Source organism: Benincasa hispida, chromosome 6 (assembly GCF_027475165.1).
Source record: "Benincasa hispida cultivar pf3 chromosome 6, pf3_genome.v1.1, whole genome shotgun sequence".
NCBI classification, from domain to species: domain Eukaryota; kingdom Viridiplantae; phylum Streptophyta; class Magnoliopsida; order Cucurbitales; family Cucurbitaceae; genus Benincasa; species Benincasa hispida.
This window is the reverse complement of record NC_143483.1, coordinates 54,094,340-54,103,304: the sequence shown is the minus strand read 5'-3', so window position 1 is coordinate 54,103,304 and position 8,965 is coordinate 54,094,340. Positions and strand designations below refer to the sequence as shown.

Genomic DNA, 8,965 nt, shown 5'->3' with positions numbered 1-8,965 from the left:
CTACTTACCTTTGCTTCAGGGAAGAAGTGAATTCTATTTTGTGTAGCTGAGTTCCTAGCTCTCCAATTAGATGAATCCCTAAAGTGGTAGGTTTGAGTCGGTAATATGCCACTTGCACCCATGCAAATCAAAGGACCGCCCTCATAAGCAAGTTCCCAACTCACTCAGAATTAAGGTCATGTTACCTATGGTCATCCTAGTGAAATGAAAGGCTCTATCATGAATGGCGTTATATAACGAGACTAAACATTTCGTGGTCCGGTCTTATATAAACTTCTTTGTATAGAATACCCCCGCTCGCATGTCTCCACATGAATGATCAGGATCAGTCTATCTGTAGCAATTTACAACACTTGTAACATCTACAAAGCGGGTTGTATCCGTAGTGTCACCAGGATAAGGTTTCCCTCCTTTATCCATATACTACAGACCATTTAGGTTATCACTTAAGGCATGATCCACTTGTATATCTCCCACATACATGCTTAAGTAATAACGATAACCATAAATCTTAGTTTATTGGTTTGTGGTTAATGCAACTAAAATATCTCATATTTCATAGACAACAGTGAAGAAAATATCTCATATTATTACATCACAAGTGTTTGTTCATACAGGAGTTTATAAACTATAGGACCCTATGAGATTTAGGGCATCAATCCCAAAGTGGCGATGTGTAGATTCATTGAAAACATGGGAAGAAAGGAGAGTTGGGGTTAGTTAGGGTGAGTTGGTAAAATATACCAACTCAACTCTACCAACATTTAAAGTTGGTGGGACAAACAATAAGTTCGTATATTACACCAACTCAACTCAAATCATGTTGGGGAACCAAACAACCCCTTAGAGATCAAAGATAGAAAAGGTATAGAAAATCAGGTGGCTGACCACCTATCAAGATTGGAAAATAAAGAAATGCAGTTCGGTCAGGCTAAAATAGAAGACGCATTTTCTGATGAACATCTGCTCAAGCTTGAAGATAGGGAGTCGTGGTAAGCTGATATTGTCAGTTATTTAACCACGAAATAGTTTTCAAAAGACTACAACGCTCAGCAAAAGAAATAACTTATGCATGACAGCAAATTCTATTTTTGGGTGAGTCGTTTCTTTACAAACAAAGCCCATATCTAATTATGCATCGGTGTGTCCCCGAGGTTGAAGTACAAGGCATCTTATTTGAATTCCATGATTCGCCTTATGGAGGTGATTCCGAAGGAGAGGAATAACTGCAAAGGTCCTCCAGAGTGGGTACTTCTGGTCTACTCTATTCAAAGACGCAATGTAATATATTCTCAAGTGTGTCCCATGCCAACGCACGGGCAACATCTCAACAAGGAATGCAATGCCACTCAACAACATACTCGAAGTTGAACTTTTTGATGTTTGGGGCATTGACTTCATGGGGCTTTTTCCTCCATCTTGTGATCAACAGTATATTTTAGTAGCAATGGATCATGTGTCTAAGTAGGTTGAGGTAGTGGCCTGTGCGCAGAATGATGCGACAACTGTTTTAAAATTTCTGACCAAGTACATTTTCACGCATTTTGGAACACCAAAGGCGTTGATAAGTGACGAAGGTACACATTCTATTAACTGCATCATTTCTAAACTACTTGATAAATATAATGTCGGGCATAATATGGCTATCGCCTATCACCCATTGATGAACAGGCAAGCAAAAGTCTCCAACAGAGAAATCAAGTCAATTTTGGAAAAAGTTGTCAACGCATCGAGAAGGAACTGGGCACAAAAATTGGATGAAGCTCTTTGGGCATATAGGACTGCATTCAAAATACCAATAGGTATGTCTACTTATGCCTTAGTATTTTGTAAATCCTACCACTTACCTTTGGAATTGGAGCATAAGGCATTTTGGACAGTGAAAAAGTTGAACTTAAATCTGGAATCCCTTTTTTACTTTAAACCATCAACCCACGCTTTGAAGTTTTTATCACATGAAGATACCACCTACTTGGTGGAATAAGTGGATTATGGTAATTAAGGTGCTTTGAAGTTGAGTGGAAAATCTCACTTTATGGGTTTTTCGAAATTTCCAATTTTTTTCCATTTTGAATTTTGAATTTCAATTTCAAAATCAAAATCAAAATCAAATTTCAAATTTCATTCTTTGATTAAAATTGAACTTTTATTAATTTTACAAAAATTAATCAATAATTAATTTTTGTAATAAAATTAATAATTACTAATTAATTAAACAATTTAATTAATTCTATTAATTTAATATCAAATGTTAAATTAATTTGTCACCAAATCCATCACGATGAATCCCCATTCATGAAATTAATACTTAAATCATATTTATATATTAATCAATCCTCCAATTACGTTTAATTCCAAAATTAAACGTGTAATTATATCACATATAATTATTAATTTCCTTAATTCGAATTAGAACGTTTCAAATCAACTTATCATGCTATTCTAAGGCTAATCCGTTTGTGAGCTAGTAGAGGGACCTAATGGACCTACAGATCATGGGCTCTAACGATCCGAGATCAATTGGTTGAACTCTTTACATCGAATTAACTCTAATTCGTTAACTACCAGGTCACTCCACTAAAGTTCAGTAGTTGCACTCCCCTCACTGTAGATATATTGTGTCCACTCGATATAATTATGATTAGTAAGTTAACCCTTCACAGATTGTTCGAAATAACGATTGGGTCAAATGACTGTTTTACCCCCACCCTCTCATTAGCCCGAGAGGGACTCGGTTTGTAGTACTTTACAACTCCTTGTAACAACTACAAAGTGGGCTACATCCAATAGTGTTATCAGAATAAGGCCCCTAACTTTATTCGTTATACTATAGATCATTTTGATTATTTACTCGAACCTGATCCAGTTTTATGTATCCACATAAAGTTCAAGTGCTCATGACGTAGTCATGGATCTTTTAATTTATTGGATTTATTTCTAAAATGAAATAAGCAATTCATAAATTCAATAACAACTTTATTGAATCAAACTTTAATAATAACTTTATTGAATTTCATAATAAGTTTATTATTTTGCAAACCACGAGTTTTAGGACATAAAATCCAACCGCGATTCTTTGCTTCTGGCTATTACTTTAACTTTATCATACTCCATGGAAAAGATAATGGCAGATAATGCAATGATTATGAAACTCTCAGCTTGTGAGACAATGGGCTTAGCAACAACAATTTGTATAGATAAAACTGACACTCTTACTTTAAATGAGATGAAAGTTAAGAATTTTGGATTGGGGAAGATGAAATTATAGACAAAGAATTTTCCAATTCAAGAATTGCGACTGAGGTTGCTGAATTGCTGCATCAAGCAGTTGCATTGAATACAATGGGTAATGTTCAAAGATAATCTTTTTCACCTCTAGAAATATTCGGGAGTCCAACTGAGAAAGCGATACTTTCTTGGGCCGTGTTTAACTTGGATTTGAACCTTAGATGAATTGAAGAAGCAACATGAAATAATCCAAGTGGAGACATTTTGTTCAAAGAAAAAGAGAAACGGAGTTTCGACGTGACGATAGGAGGAGTGGTTTATCCATACATATTGGGAGGGAGCAAGAGAGATGATATTGACAATGTGCTAATATTATTACAATAAGCAAGGAATAGTTAGAGATATTGATGGGAAGCAAGAAGACAATTGATTGCGACAATCACAACTATGGCCGGAAAAAGTCTCTGATGCATAGCCTTCACCCACAAGCAGATCAAAGACAACGAAAATCCAAAAGTCCCTACAAAACTCGATGAATTGGGATTGACATTACTCAGGTTAGTCGGTTTGAAAGATCCTTGCAGTCCAGGAGTTAGAGAAGCTATAGAATCATGTAGAGCTGCCGGAGTGAACATAAAAATGGTAAAAGGTGATAACTTACAGCAACAACCATAGCAATTGAATGCAGATTACTAAATCCCGATGGTGATACGAACAATGACGAAGTTGTAGTAGAGAGCGTAAGATTTAGAAACTACACACCAGAAGAGAGGCTAGAAAAGATTGGGAACATCAAAGTAATGGCTAGATCTTCCCTATTTGACAAGCTTCTTATGGTACAATGCTTGAAGAATTTAGGCCATGTAGTGGCAGTCACAGGGGATGGAACAAATGATGCCCCTGCTCTTCGTGAGGCAGACATTGGTCTTTCCATGTGAATTCAAGGAACCAAAGTTGCAAAAGAGAGCTCGGATATTATGACAACTTTGAGTCGGTCGTCACGGTTTTGAAATGAGGAAGATGTGTTTACAACAATATCCAAAAGTTCATTGCAGCATTAGTAGTGAACTTCATTGATGTTGTGTCTTCTGCTAAAGTCCATCTAACAGCAGTTCAGTTATTATGGGTGAATATCATAATGAACACTATGGGAGCTTTAGCCTTAACCATTGAGCTACCCACCAATGATCTCATGGCGAAAACGTTGGTCGATCAAGCTGAACCGTTGGTGATGAAAGTCATAAGGAGGAACCTCATTGCACAGGTTGTGTATCAAGTGACAGGATTGTAGGTTTTGGAATTTAAAGGAAGTGTCATCTTCAATGTGAATGAAAAGGTTAAGAACACACTCATTTTCAACACTTTTGTGCTATGTCAAGTATTCAATGAGTTCAATGCAAGGAAGCTGAAGAAGAAGAAGAATATATTTGAAGGGATACACAAAAGCAAGCTGTTTTTGGCAATAATTGTGATAACTTTGGCTTTTCAAGTGGTAATGGTGGAGCTTTTGGGAAGGTTTGCAAATACTGAGAGGTTTAATTGGAGCCAATGGGGAGTATGTTATACCAGTTTCTGCCTTTCACTTTCCACAGAGAAGAAATTCAGTGCCATAAAACTAAAGCTTCTATCATATCAATACCATCATTTTTCTTAAAAGAAAAATCCAACTACCAAGAAATTAGCAATGTCTTTACTTTCCCAAGACGTGTTTAGTAGTAACAATGACATTGCAGAACTGAAGTTCATTTATATTGACCTTTTAACCTAAATCTCAAATTAGTTTTGATGATAATAAATCTGATCTAAAATAATTTTTTAAGTTCGGATCCCTAAAAACTTTAATTAAACAAATATTTAATTTTAAAATTACTAAACTCAGCACTAAAGGGTTATTTGTTTTTTTTTGGAAATGTAGATAATCGGAATATTTAGATACTTGAAATTATAGATGTCTGAAATTACAAATGTCCAATATCCTTAGATAACCATGTTTATTGTAGGAATATTTTTTAAGATATCTAGGAATATTTAGATAATTATGCTTATTTTGTAAGATTTATATCGAGAATTTCTTGAATTTACATAATGTTCTAAGAATGCATTTACGGGTATTCATTAATGTATAATTAATTTAATATAATTTTATTACTTTCTTTGTTATTTTTCTCAATGAAATAATATATATTAATTTAAGATTTTTTATAAAACAAATATTAATTTAAATTTAAATTTGGTTATCTTTCTTAAATTTTTTTTTAAAAATCTACGATATAACAAAAGAGAGTGAAATATATACTTGACAATATTTATTTTGATTATAAAATAAAAATAAAAAAGAGTGTTATTTATATCTATACTATCTAAAAGGGGTTATGGGAAAACATTCGATTTCCTCTTTTGCCCTGCTAATTGATGATCATTGAGATACCTTATGTAATTTAATACTTAAATCATTAAAATTTGCATTTTATCTCTAATATCTATTTTATATTAAATAAAGGGAAAAGAAAATTTAAAACTCACATTTTATTCTCTAAATTTTAATTCAAAAAAAATATTTAGAAAAATCACATTTTATCTTTAATAATATTTACTTCTCTTTAAATAAAGGTTTTTTAAAAAAAAAAAAAAAATCATATTTTATCATCTAATCTCTTACTCACAATTTTTTTAAAGTTACACTTTATCTATAATATCTACTTCAAGTTAAATAAAGATAAAAAAAAATTAAAAACAATTCACATTATATCCTCTAATATAATCTCCACTTCATATTAAATAAATGAAAGTTTTTTTTAAAAAAATAAAACTAAATTATGATGTGAGATCTAAATTTTCCTTATAAATAACTAATGTCAACTTCTCATTTTTTTTTAATCAGGTATCTCCTCTCTCTTTTCTTTTCTTTCTTTCTTTTTCTTTTCTTTTTTTTTTTTTTAATTTTGCTAATCGACTCTCTCTATTTTTTTTAAATCAAGTATCTCCTCTCTCTTTTCTTTGGGGTTTTTTTTTTTTTTAGAAATTTTGTTGTAGATATTTTTTTCGTTAATAGCAACGTTTTTACCAATGTTTATTTTTCCTTCTTTAAGAAGTTTAATTTCTCTATTTCAATTATCTCTTCTATATTCTAAAGGAAGATGTCATCTTTCTCTCTAATTTTGTTTAACACATGTCTTCTTTTTCAACTTTTTTCACTTTTCAATTTTGTAAAAACATATCAAGTGACTTAATGTAATTTTTTATTTGCTTTTATAGGGTTTTTCTCGATTCACTCAGAATACATATTGAAAAGGGTGGAGAAAAGACTTTACTTTTGAGGTTCGAGAAATTTCTCAAAGTTCAAGCAATTTAGAGGTCAACAAAGTGACCGAGAAGAGAGTGATTGTTTTAATGCTTTTGTAGTTTTTTCAGGTTTTGATTTTTGTAAATGCACACTGATAACTTGTAAAAATACAAGTTATTGTTCTCTCAAAGTTGAAACAATTAGAATCTTTATTGATGTAAACGCACTCATTATAGAGAAAAAACACATGAAATTCTATATATGTACTAAACTCATACAAAAATATCATTTTAAGTAAAAGGTTGCTTCATTAAGCATGTAACGTATGAATGAAAGAAATTTACCAAGTGTTGCAAACAAGGCCAATGTAGAGGTATGCGTCCAAGACTATTCAACACATGAAAGATACAGTTGGCTCGTGCATTTTATGTCAAACCACTTGCCGGCATGGGCTTCTGACTGGCAGCATCTGAACAGATCATAAATGGCAGACAACTGTTCCAAGTTATGAAAATTAGTGCAATCAAATCACCAAGTTGGACGGCTGTTTCACTATTGATCAAGAGGTGTTGGCCGGAGAGAAGCTCGAGATTCCTCAACTCCTCCACCAAGTTGGTCATAGTACGCATTAAAAACAAGCCAAAGAGCACAAGAGATTGAACTCTGCTGCTTGACTTCTTACTTTTCACCTTTCATTCTCATTCTCTATCTACTTTCATTATGCTGAGATTGTTTGTATAAACACTTGATATCTTTAATACAATCTTATCTTCAACCATTCATCATTTCTCCATCTGTTTACTTTCAAAATTGTGTGTTTGTGAATTTTCTGACTTAATGAAAGTATGAAATCTATTGCTTAAGTCTTCCTAATCAGTTGACTAAAATGGTAAAGTAGTTAAGTCACTCGAGAGACCAGTTTAACTATTAAACACATTAAGTTAGGGCATGAAGTAATTTTAGAGATAGAATTGCTCATGTCTTTTGACTGTTCTTTGTAACCGACGCATGCATCCTAGAGATAGGATTACAGTGGTAGTCACATCGAGAGATATTGAATCTAGCATGAACCAAGAACAAAATTTCCAACGCATAGCACATACATTTAGATTGTAAACAAGCATCTACACCTTCTTTATTTCATTTTCATTATGCTCATCTAGGCTTGTTATTTCTGCTAGGAAATCAGTGCATACCATTGACACTTTAAAACATTCATCCATAAACCCCTTTCTCCCTCTAAACTTTTATTTCTTCTTGCATGCGTGTCGTAGATTAGTGTAAATAACCAACGCATCTCAATTAATTAGGAAACATCTGCATCAGATCCAAGAACAAACCCTGCATTAGTACATTCTAGAGTCCCTGCGTTTAATCCTGGACTCACCAGGAAACTTGCGTTAGATTTATAATTGAGTCTAACTCAGAAGAACTTGTATGCATAACAAGCTGTGCACCACAACGCATCACCTTATTTTCATACCAAGAGATAGATTGATCCCTCATCCATTTTCATTCATCATACTCATTCATCTCCACTTACATTCATCACCATAAACACATTTAGAATCAGAATCACAGGGCGAACAGATAATATGGTATAAATGAACTAATATATGATTCACTTGCATTTAAATTTCACCCTCTACCTTCACGACCTAACATATGAACTAACATATGGTATAAACAAACATGTATGTCCAACTGACTTTTTCTTCTTTTCGATGTTGAAGGACCTATTAATACATACATGGAAGATAAAATGATCAAACCAATAGCATAAAATGTTAGTCATTAAATGTTAAATGGTATAATAAGTTTGACATACATTCGTTACTTCCACGATATACTCATGGATATGATCTTTCAAAGGGTACATTCAAAATATAATACCCTTCGTGTAGTCAATGGCGAATAAATTCTAGTGGTTGCTACATTTTGAAAAAACAAACACCAATCATGTTAGATTAATGACACTAAACTTTGATTAATCCCATTGGCATACAAGTGATGCATTAACTATATCAACCTCATTAGACACATGATTCCTACATTTCAACATGGACATCTAATTGAATTGGAACCATTGTCATGACATAAACCAAATTCAATAAATGTTTTCACTTCTAACTCATATTCTCTAGACATTCTATTTTCCATCCTCCATGATTTGTCCATTGTACAATATTAGAAAACTTAATTCTTGGTACTTACCCCCTAAACAAACTACATAATGACAAATAGTTTCGTTAAAGGAGATTGGAACCATGTGACATGAGAGTAATTCAAACATCTTAACCACAAATGGATGCCTTTAAGTAAGAATACCAAAAAAAAAAAAAAAACACCTAAACTGTAACTAGTTCATCCATTTCTTTAGTTTTTTTTTTTCTTGTTTTAATTTTCTACTTATAAATAGTTCATTCATTAGTGTTCATGTTGGTAGTTAGTATT

At 32.8% G+C, this 8,965-nt stretch overlaps 1 pseudogene; it reads left to right on the top strand.

The window, feature by feature from the left end:
- The first annotated feature begins 1,197 nt into the window (after positions 1-1,197).
- LOC120079282 (putative calcium-transporting ATPase 13, plasma membrane-type pseudogene) lies at positions 1,198-4,882 on the top strand (annotated as a pseudogene).
- Positions 4,883-8,965: the final 4,083 nt, after the last annotated feature.